This window comes from Colobus angolensis, unplaced genomic scaffold, assembly GCF_000951035.1.
Source record: "Colobus angolensis palliatus isolate OR3802 unplaced genomic scaffold, Cang.pa_1.0 Scaffold92, whole genome shotgun sequence".
Taxonomy (NCBI): domain Eukaryota; kingdom Metazoa; phylum Chordata; class Mammalia; order Primates; family Cercopithecidae; genus Colobus; species Colobus angolensis.
In genome coordinates, this window is record NW_012123154.1 from 3,531,870 (window position 1) to 3,544,684 (window position 12,815).

Consider the following 12,815-nt stretch of genomic DNA (forward strand, 5'->3'; position numbering starts at 1 on the left):
CTCCTGAAAAAAGAGGATTTTATCCATATGGGTATGGAGTTCAAAGAAGAGGTTTAAGCTAGAGGTTAATATTTGGGCACCGTTGACATAAACACTGTGTTTAAAGCCATGGGAATGGATGATATCACCTCGAAAAAAATAGGTAAATATAAGAGAAGAGCACCTAGGATTGAGCCAGGGAGAGAAAGAGGATGGGAAAAGGCAGAAGAGGACAGCTAATAAAAATGACAAAACCAGAGGAGTTTGTTGTCATGGGAACCAAGACAAGAGCATTTAAAATGAAGAAGTGTTAAGTTTAAGTAATAATAAAAAAATTAGTAAGGGAAAAAACCATCCACTGGATTTAGCAACATGAATATAATTAGCAACCCTCAACAAGAACAGTTTCAATGGTATGATATGGTTGAAAACCAAATTGGAGTGAGTAGAAAAGTGAATGGGAATTCTGGTTCTAAAAAGACAAATGATCAAAAAATTTATCTGCTAAAAACATTTGTATATGCTGGATAAGCTACAACAACAACACATATTTATATGCATAACTGAGCTTTCAGTAAATAAAATTAGTATTCTCAAGTGCTTGAAATCCTAATGAGAATTAAAATAAAGCAGGAAGTGTGTGAACAAATGATGTGGCTAGCTTTGGAGGGGCCACCCAACTCAGTCGTCTAGGGGCCAGTTTTAATAACCATGTAGAAACAGAAGATGGGAACTTAAGACTGTGTTAGGTATCTGCATAAAGTTCAGACTATATCATCAATGAAAGTGATAACTAGAAAAAAAATCCACCTATTATTACCAAGAGACAAAAAAGAAAAAAGAATAAGAAGAAGTTGATTGAACATGCTTGGGCTTTGTTTGGAATAATAATAATTTATCTATAAGAATTTAAAACCCCAAAACTAAACTTCATGAAGGGTTGGAATTCACAGTTATACTCTTGGCATTATTTATGAACTCTTAAGCCAATAAATCAACATGAAATTTGGTACCAGAATGCAACAAATATTAAACTCTGGGGAAAATTTTCTCAACTCATATCACACAGAGTTGCCATGAAGAAAACCTCAGTGTAGATGAGCTCATAATCCAAAATTATAAAACATGTAAGAAAATAATCCATAATGAAGAAGAGTCATCCAACACAGATGCACACACACACTCATACATAAACAGGAAGATTAGCTCCTTAGCTGAGCAATCTGATGGAGACTACATATTTATTGGTATTAAAGATGTAAAAAAATCCAAACAACAACAACAACAACAAAAAAACCATGAGAAATAAACAGATACGAAGAAATTAGAAGAAATAAAATCAGTCTGTTAAATTAAAAACTTAGGTGTTGGCAAATCTGTTGATTTGCATCTATAAATGAGTAAGTCTGTGCTGTGTAGTGGAGACATAATCGTGAGATCCTATATCATGGGACCTATCATCTTTGGAGGGAGATTTTGTATGATTCAAATGATCAGAAAACAAAAGAATTCAATTAATCCCTTCACAAGTTATGTGAATAACTAAATGAAGTTGAAGAAACAATTAGCAAACTAAAAGACATGTCTGAAATAGAAAGAAGAAAAATAGTTCAATTATCTAAAGTATTAGATAGTGTATATAGATAGTGTAAAATAGATACACATATAAAATTATTTTTTGAAAATGAGAACAGATTTAGAAAGATTAATATATATTTAACAGGAATTCCAGAAAAGGAGGTTAAAAAAAGAAGAGACAATATTTTAAAAAGGCAATGAGAATTTTCCACAACTGAAATACATATATGAGCCCACCAATTCAAGAAACACAACATATTCCAAGCAAGATAAATAAAAGAAATCCACATGAATATATCATACTAAATCTTCAGAACTCCAAAGACAAAAAGAAGATCATAAAAGTAGCCAGAAGGAATAGACAGATTTTCAGAAAATGAAAAAAAGTTAAACTGATGACGGATTTCTAATTAGTAACAGTAGAATGTAGACAACAATGGAATATCATCTTCAAAATGCTGGGGAAAAAATCTGTCAACTTAGAATTTAACACATATCTAAATTATAAATCGAGATTGTAGTCAAAATAAAGGTATTTTATTGAAACTGAGATTGACAACCTAAGATAAAATTCTGCCTGAATCTCTAGTTGTCTGCTAAGATATTCATGTAGATGAGAGATTCCCCAGGAGCCCAGACAAAAAGCAAGCAAACATAGAGGTGTATCCTTGAAAGGCAAGAGTGCTCCAGATGAGAGTGGGAGTTTGCTGAGACATTGAAAGATTGCATTCCTTAACCAGCACAAAGCTCAGACTGAGTATATCTCTTCCCAAATCCGTGGCTGATCATTAAGTCGCTGAGGAATAGGAAAGATCACTAAGGGACCAGGCTAAAAATCAAAGCTGGAAGAAAAAATCTGAGCAGAGACCTCAGTGACTGCCTACCATGGGAGGAACAGATACTTCAGTTGGAATCCAGGAATTGAATTGCCAATTGTCAGAAGAACAAATCAGAATCTGTAGTCTCTCCAATTTATTATTTGCAACTTCAAGTTCTGACTAAACTTACTAGACATTCAAAGAAATAGAAAATTGTGACCTTCACTCAGGGGAAAAAAACACATAATGTATAGAAACTTACTCTGAGTGGGCCCAGATATTGGATTTAGCAGACAAAAATGTTAAAGCTGATTTATAAATATATTTAAAGAAGTATATTAAAATATTCTCAAATAATTAAAGCAAAATGTAGTAAAAATGATAGAATCAATAGGGAATCACAACAGCAAAATGGATACTATGAAAAGAACCAAATGGATATTAGAGCTGAAAACCATAATAACTAAAATAAAAAATTCACAGGATAAATTAAAAATGTATTTGATTATCACTGAAAATAATAAGTGAACATGAAGATAGTTTAATAAAAATTGCATAATCCAAAAAACAAAAAGAAAAAAATTAAAGAAAAATAAACAGTTTTAGAGGTTTTTAAGGCAATATCAATAATTCTAACATACATGTTATTGGAGTTGAGAATGAGAAGAGAGAATTATGCAGAAAAATTATTTGATGATATAAAAGATGAAAATATCCCAAATTTGGTTAAGAACATTAACTTACAGCTCCCAGAAGCTCAATGAACTCCACGTATGATAAACTGTAAGAAAACCACAGCAAGACACCTCATAGTAAAACTGCAGGAAGACAGAAATTTGGTGGGGTTATGAAATTTTTTATTATGGTGGTGGTCACATGACTAAATATAGCTTGTAGCTTCCCAAATCATCAAACTGTACAGTTAAAAAGGATGAATTTTATTTTATCTAAAGTATACCGAAATAAAACTGTAGAAAAATATACCATACACATAATAACACACACCCACATCACATATATCTATTTTATAGTTGATTTTGATTTATCCCAAGAAAACAAGGATAATTTAACACTAAACAAATTCAATATTATAAATTGTTCATTGAGAGATTAAAGAATATTAGCATCTCAACAGATATAGAAAAAGTAACCAACAAAATTCAACGATGATTTATGATAATCTTATTTAGTAAACTATGCATAAAAAAGAGTTTCCTTATCCTCAGAAAATACATTTAAGAAAAACCTAGGACAAACAACATTTTAAATCATACAACTTGAGAAGCATTCAAGTTAATGAACGAGTAAATGATACCATTGATTTTTGCTTTAATGTAACTTTCTACCAGAGGTCCTAGCTGGTGAAATAAGGCAAGAAAAGTAAAAGAAACATTTAATAATTAAAATGGAGGCTAAGTAGCTTTTTATTCCTGGAAAAAAATAATGTCAATCATAAAATACTCATAAAAGTAAATTGCAGATGGATTAAAGATCTAAACATAAAGTGCAAGACTACAAGCTTCATATGGTCTGTTTGCTAGCCCACCACATATGCATTCCTAAAAATTACTCCACCATGCAAAATCTCACAGTAAAAGTACAGGGCTTAGGGGAGAAATGAGGTCAGTGGGATAATACTCAAACTTAAAACTTCTCAACACTCAAAAACGTCAGCAGTTAAATAAAAAAAGAAAGATAGAAAAAGATAACTAAAAGCACAGTTTTTCACATTTTAAATGATGATAACATACATAAATACTACAATAAACATGGCACTTCTCTTTGAAACAAGCTAAAAAGTTAGCTGTGAGACCGCACATCAGAAAGTTTCAGCTGGTGAGTTATTGTGAAGCAGTAAAGGGAGGATTATATGAAGTCTGATGAAAGATTGTAACACCAGATATGGCTAGATATGGCTCATCACACACCAGATATGGCTAGATGTGGCTCATAACATACCAGATATGGCTAGATGTGGCTCATAACACATCTATCCATATTTGGTGTTATAACCTACTGAAGTAACTGGTAGATATGGAGACACATGTGTGTGTGCATTTTGTGAATTCCAATATGGCTTGGTTAAGCTGTGTGTAGTTCTTTGCATTCACTAAGTGCTTCTCACTAACAAAATAGCACAGAACCAAATTGGAAATTTGTGTTATGCTCATATTTTTTATTATATCAGTAGTTTTGGAACAAATTTACGTTTTCAAAACAAGTACAACAGCAGAACTGACTGTATAATAAACATAGGCATGTGTACTGTTTATCATTGAGGTATGGGAAAAAACTTCCTAAATCAGATTCAAGAAGTGCAAACCATGAAACAGGCATAAATTTGATGACATTAAATAATAATAACATATATCCATATATATTATCTGAATATATATTTGGGTATCTCTATATATGTGTGTATATATAGCCTTATTTGAATATCTATCTATCTATCTATCTATCTATCTATCTATCTATCTATCTATCTATCTATCTATGGATAGCTAAAACAAAGTAAAAAGATAAACTATTGACTGATTTGGAAAAGACAATTATAATACTTTCATTTATAAAGAACTTCTATAAATTGATAAGAAAAAGGCAAACAATTCAAAATAAAAATGGCAAAGGCAATTTACAGAGAAGATGAAACAAATGTCTAATAACCATAAGAAGAGCTGCTCTATCCTACTAATAATTAGGGAGCTGAAAGCTAAATCAACAATATACTACCAGCTACATACCAATTTTGCAAAAATTAATGTTTCTTTGCGAATGTTGGTGAGAATGTGGAAACAGACATTTTTATGATTGATAATGAAAACAAGGATTGGAATAACCAATTTGTCAATCTATTAAAGCTGAAATCCTCAGGGTTTAGGACCAAGCAGTTTTAGTTCCTAGTGTCCACCCTGGAGGATATCTGACATAGATACATAAGGCATCTATCTGGCATAGATACGTAGGATGCATGATCGAGGATATTCAAAGAAGGATTTGTTTGTAATAGCACAAATGTGAAATTACCCAAACATCCCTTAATAAGGGAATGTGTAAAGTTTTGTTTATTGAAATGATGAGAAAGTATATAGCAATTAAAATTTGTGAACTACATTTGTAGATATCTATCAACTGAATAAATTGCAAAAAGAAACACTGTTAAGTACAAAAATATGTAAATATTCTGTAATATATAGCATGATACTACCCATGGAAAATTTTAAAGAGACAAAACACTAGTGCGTACATTTCTTATGAATACCTTCATGTGTGTTATGAACACTTGCAAGGCAATGATGCATGCACATTTTGGAATAGTAGTTACTTGGTGGAGGAGGAGTGTGGAGGTGGGCAGACATTCCTGAAACTATAATTATCTTATTTTTTTTAAAAGAGAGAGTCATTTGATGCATATATGGCAAAATGGTGCCAGCTACTTAATCTCAGCGGTGAATCCATGGATTGTGTCATGTATTATTTTCCACAGTTTTTGTACATTTGGAATATATTCAACTAATATATATTAGTGCCTTATTTTATGACAGGCAATTTTCCTAAATTAAAAACTCCAAATATAAAGGAGACAATAGGTAGAAGTCAGAAAATCATACGTTGACACATGCTTAGAAACAGCTCATCAGGAGTGGTTTGGGATGTTTGGGTTTACAAGGGGGTTCAGCAGTATAATATAGCAGGGTTTGTGCAGGACTCCTACCTTGTCTCTGTCAACAAAGACACCTAAACCTCAACCCAATGCTTATGTTTAGGGAGGGAGGTTGAAAACTTTAACAAAGTTGCCTTTTCTATTTAAATCACATGTGCAAGCTTTCTTCCATCAAGACTGGGGCCAGCAGTGTACTTCTCGGGTGGAGAGCAGGCTGGACTTGGGGTCCCCATGGACAACAGAATGTAAGGACAGCTGCTTCTGAAAACACCTCTGATTGGGAAACTGAAAGGCTCTGGGATGCAGGGTACCAAGGCGATTTACACTGAAGCCAGGAAGCTAGGAATTTTCTAACACGAAGACAACTCTGTCCCAACATGCTGAGACGGGGCCTTCCTAATGGAAGCAGGGAAGAGTCAGACGGCCTCTGACCACCAGGGTCTCTTTCTGTTGGCCTTAACCCTCTCACAGCTGGATGCCAGGGTTCTGGTAAATAGCACATCCCAGACGAGGGACACTATGGTGCCAAGGGGTTAACAGGCACTTTGTGTGAAGTTTTAATATTCCACGGATGAAATGTGCATGTGAAATGGGAAAAAAGAGGAAAAGATTATATTTGTCAGCTGGGCTGCCATATGTTGTTCTGGCCGGAGCACAGCAAAAATGGTGACAATTCTTTCCTGAATGAGAATCTCTGTCAACTTCTGATTTCATGCCTTTCTTTGGACAAGTAGGAGCTTTCTTCAAGACCAGGCAGAGTCCAAGATTTTCATTTGTGTGGGGGCAATCTGCACGAACCCCCAAAAGGTAGAACATTGGCATTGCTTGGCTTGATTTCTAAGAAGTGGAAGAAGACAGGAAAATCATAAAATTCATCTCCTATTTTCTTCCCTTTTTTTTTTTTTTTAAATGAAATTGGCCCTTAGGGTAAAAACAGCCCTCTGAAAAAACCTAAATATCTAGCTGAATGACAAATGGAGAGGAGGGTACATTGGCAGACCTGTTCTCACCAAAGTCATCATCAGTTTCACAGAATTGGCTTTGTCACACAAAAGGTTTTTCTTACTCATATTTGGTGCATTATAATGCCTATTTTAGTAGGGAATAAATGCCTGAATCTATATGTCAGAAGAAAAATAAATAAGATTTAGTCTTAGGAGGTTGAGAGGATTGTCCTTTTTAAATTATATCTTTCTGTCTCATTTTGCGTTTGAAAATGCTGCACTGGACAAAATTACTTTTTCTTTAAATAATATTTTATGGATTCTGTTTACTGATTAAATAAGTTATATAATCTAGAAATTTTGAAAACTGCAGCAAACTTAGAAAACAAAAATTCCCATAATCCCCATAATTATTTAATATAAAGATAATATTAAAATATTTTGCTTTATTTTTCTATACTATGAATAGATGTATATACATAACTTTGCATAGTTGACACCATATTATTATACTATAAATATAATTATTAATAGTTCCATGTATGCTATTGAGAGGATGTTCCCCTCTTTGTTAACTACTTCCTAATACCTGAATTGGCATTTGATTTCTTTCTAAATTTGTTTTCCACCCAGTGACAAGTAATGCAAATTTTCCTTTTTCCTATTTTTTGCAGAAGATAGCACTGTGTGCTGGAAAAGCAAACGAAGTTCACTTTGACCAGTTAAAGTAAAATTTAGAATCTTATAGAAACAGTGGTAACTGAGCTGAGCTCTTCTACCTTTATGGTTATCTAGTCCATGTTGTTGATTTTGAATAAAAAATAATCTGGGTTAATGTTTATTCTAGACCTACCTGAATATTTGGTTTGGGCTCAAGTGTTATGAAGACAAGGAGTTAAAATAGAGGATTTTTGGTAGTTGAATCATTCATTCACTCGTTCAGTTGCTAGTGTGTATCACACAAGGCAAAATTTGGTTAAGACACAAGCCCTGTGTCTTCTTAGTAGGAACTAATTCTGCCAAGTGCTAGCTTGTTAATAAAAATATCATTAGTAGAGAGTTCCAGGGAAAGATGGAAGAATAAAACCAGACCATAGATTCTCCCTCCTCCAAAGCCTAACAAAACTGTCCCCCAAATAAGACAGAATAAAAAAGTAACTGAACAAAGAAAAGATCATAACTAAGTGCTATTGATTTTAAAAAGGAGAGAACAAGCCAAGGAAAGGAAGATTCTGGTATTATGTAATACCTAAGCACCTCCCCCCAACCCCCGCATCATACAAAATCAGACTGGTGAGTTGACCAGGGCCTGAGATTTTTCACTAATAGCTGAAAATCTGAAGGGAGGAAAAAGAGTCCTCATTTCTTCTTTTTCTGGCTTCTGACTGGTGGGGAGGCATTAAGAGAAATAAAGAACAAGGGAGTGGAAAATGGGAACGCAGTCAGATGGTGATGAAGAACTCCAGGCACCGTGCTGAACAGAGAAGTGATCTAAAGCAAAGGAGCATTCCGGCAGGAATGATAATCCCTTTCGCGCACTAAGTAGAGTGAACACAAGTACTGCAGATCATTTCCCTAAGCCTAGGATGGGAGAGCAGGGAGCAAGTACTCCAGCCAGGACTGCACAGAGGCTCAGAGGCTCGGCTGAGCTGTCCCTCTCCTCTCACAGGTGCCCTCCCTCAGGCCATCAAAGGGTGCACACAACAGTAAGTACTCAGCATTAAAACACTGGTGTGAGGAAAAGGAATGGAATGCCGCTATGTGCAGAAGACATGTGAAAGGGAAGTCATCCATGCTATATCAGAGAAAGCAGAAAACAGAAATGAGCAATTAAGCATGAGCAAAGTGAAAAGGAATAGCAAGGCAAGCAGGCAAGGGTCCCAGGGCAGGGGAGGCGAAGAGATGATTATTAAATGCATTCTGTCAAGGAACTCAAAACAACACATCGTGAGTGTTTCTCACTTTAGAACACCCTAATGAGAAAATATATCTCTCAAAAATAATGAAACAACAGAATGAGAAGGAAAGGGAGATAGCAGAGGTAAGAAAAATAATTTAGGATTGAATCAATGTCATTAAGGTGCTAATAATCAGATAATAATAAGAGCTAATATTTATTATTTATTATGTTCCATGTACTTTTCTACGTTCTGTATGTGGATTTCTTCCATTAATCTCTACAAAAATACTGTAAGTAGTATTTTCATTTTTGAATGAGGAATGAGGCACATGTAGTTAAGTCATATGTCTATTCACTAGAAAGTGGCAGAGACAAGACTTTAAGCCCAGACATATTCTATAATGCTATGAACATATAGTTTGATCTCAGTTATTAAAGGTTAATTTTTCCATTCATCTATCCTTCCACCTTACATATGCAGAGATGAAATTCATCCAATTAGCCATTTCTGGATGAGATTTTTTTTCTTTATACATTTCTGTACTGCTTGAATTTTAAAAAATAATATTTTATCGATGTTACAAATCAATTATCAGGTTGGTGCAAAAGTAATTGCAGTTTTGGACTATGAATTTTAAATCATTGTAATTAGGCTCAAACACATCTTTGTTAATCAAAGTAGGAACCATTACAATCGACACATTTTTGCCAGTGAGAAATACGTTTGTTTATTCCTGTAGCATAAAAATCCGTACTTCGGGATTCAACAAACTCTTGGAAAGCATTTTCCTCATCCTGCTGCTTGTGGAAGGATTTTCCCTGCAAAAAGATTTGCTGAGCATACTTCTCAGATGAAATGGTTTCGTCAGGACACAGACAGCTGAATAGTAGTGGATCAGACTGGCAGCAGACCACCGAAAAGTGACCATTACCCTTTTTGGTGCAAGTTTGGCTTTGTGAAGTGCGTTGGAGCTTCTTTTCAGTCCATCCATCGAGCTAGTCATCGCTGGTTGTCATATAAAATCCACTTTTCATTGCATGTCACAATCCGATCCAGAAATGGTTTGTTGTTGTTGCATAGAATAAGAGAAGATGACACTTCAAAATGACGATATTTTGATTTTCGGTCAGCTCATGAGGCACCCACTTTCTGAGCCTTTTCACCTTTCCAATTTGGTTCAAATGCCCAACGACCATAGAATAGTCGACACTGAGTTCTTTGGCAACTTCTCATGTAGTTGTAATAGGATCAGCTTTGATTATTGCTCTCAATCGGTTGTAGTCAGCTTCCAATGGCTTACCACTACACTCCTCATCTGCAAGACTCTCGTCCCCTTTGCAAAAGTTCTTGAACCACCACGTACGTTCCTTGGCAGTTCCCGGACCAAATGCATCGTTGATGTTCCTAGTTGTCTCTTTTGCTTTACGACCAATTTTGAACTCAACAAGAAAATTGCTTGAATTTGCTTTTAGTCTAACATCATTTCCATAATCTAAAATAAACATAAAGAGCAAGTAATAAGTCACTAACAAAATAATAATAATAATAATAAAGCAAGAAATGCCGATTAAAATAACATAACCACATTTATTTAAGAGTGTATTCCAATATCAAATGGCAAATTCCAACAATGCAAAAACTGCAGTTACTTTTTCACTCCTCTAGTAAATAAGTAGTACAGTAGAACAATAATAATATAATGAACGTAGTAAGTCCTTGCACTCTTATTCCTATATCACACACTCAATAATAATTCACTTCTTATTCATTTCCCAGCGATCTCAACATTTTATGTCACTTCCTAAGCAGAGCTGGTGATTGATACTCATATGATTTATTTTCAGCATTTCACATTCAAAGATGTCTCAAAACACTAGTCAGATAATATTTTAGTTTTAGACATTTTCCACATTTGGACTGAAACTTCTGGACCTGAATCCTATCTGCATCCTAATGTTTTGATATACTTTGCTTTTTAAGTTTATTTTTTTTTTGTTTCTCTTTCCTATCCAATGTAAGTTCCATGAAGGCAGGTCGTTTTCTCTGTCTCTTTGTATCCCTAACATCTAGAACACGGCCTGCCCTGCCACATAGGGTGCCCTATAAATGTTTGTTGACTGAAGAAATGAATGAATAGGAAATGCATTTTGTTAACAGGGTAGAGTGGAGGAAGACTGATAGAACTGTTGAATCCTTGAAAATGAACTTCACCTTTATGTATGATTCGGCTTAATTACAATTGTTAATATAGAAAATTTCCACATTTAAATCATAGTTTACATTTAAAAAATACATGGCACACATGTCTTTTATATACTTAAAATATTTTAAAGCCTGCATATCACATGCACACAAACACTCCTCTTAAAAGGTTTCCTTTTTGAAAGGATCAGATGCAAGGCAGAAGCAAATATGCCTGGGTATGGGAGGAAGAGCCCTATGTTCTCCTGCCGCCATGTGCCGGTAAAGGATTTTCTTTCAGAATTCTCAGACTGACAGGCCCAAAGACCAGGTTTGCTTTGCAGAGTATTTCATTTGATTTCATTGCCAGCATTAAACAATAAGGGGATTTTTTGAAAACCTTGGTTTTCTAGTTTCTCTTGAAAGTTGGCTGAACTTAATACTGGATTTACAGTTTCACATAGTAATTGGCTGTTGCTGAGTAGCTGCTGCACTTTTATCTACAGCATAACTCTGTGATTTGTCACAGTCCACACCATTCCTTAATGTGTCTCTGATCATCTTGTGCCTGGGTCACTTCACTCATTCACATCACCTGCCCAGCCCTGTAGGTTTTTGAATGTGAGGAATTTGTCATGACTCAGCAATGGGAAAATTGGATTAAAGTCTTTTGCAGAAGAACCATTTCACCACTCCCTTCTCTCCTTATCTTAACATATACACTTCAATTTAAGAAAAAATTATGAAAGTATTTTATAATAATTTAAAAAGTACTTTAAAATAAAATGAAAATATTAAAAGATTTTTTGAATATAGATATGCTTTCCAGTTTTGTTGGAGGAAAATATTGACAGAAACTTACTTGTTTGTATCTTTGTATCACTAGCACCTGGCTCAGTATCTGACCCGCAAGTGTAAATTAAATGATCTCCCATCCAGTCTTTATTTTGTTGTAAAACTGATGGATCTGAAGGATGCAGTGTCATTTTATTCCTGGCTAGTCTCTTGTGGAATACTATCTAATAAGAGATAAAATGCTCTACTCAAGGCAGGTAGCAAGAAGAAGAAGAAAAAGGGGAATCACATTATTTTGATAATATTTAAATTATCAATAGAGTCACCATATGTCTGGGACAGTCCCAATTTATTCCTATTGACCTGGCATAATTATTAGTAGCACAACTTCTCACTCTCAAAGTGTCGTTGTTTGGATGATAAATTATATAGGCACTCTATTAATCAGATCCTAAATAAAAGCTATTTGCTTTCTAATTGAAGGGACTTAGGATGTAAAATATTGCTGTGGTGCAAGATGGGGATCTTGTTACTCAAGTTGGGAATTGTAAAATATAGAAACACTTTTTTAGAGATTATACACATACATATGTGTAAGGCACTTTTGCGGTACTGCCTTGCATTTGAATTATTTGTATAGCTGTTTCTGTTGACTTCTTGAGGAACACTATTCCATAGTTGGGAATGTACACCTTTATTTTCTCTCAGTGCCTCAAAAAGGCTTTTGCACTTAGTAGAATAGAATGACTATTTGTTGAATGGAACAGAATAAAATGAAATCAAATTGTTAAGCTTTCCCATTAAGGATAATCTGTTAGTCTACCTTCCAGTCCACAAACTGGGAGCACCAATATGCCATTACACATTTTATGTATGTGGCAGGCTAAATTAATTTTTATGCCTCCTTGTCCTTGCTTTGCTGTTTCCTTAAAGGCTCCAGTTGTGTATTATTGTG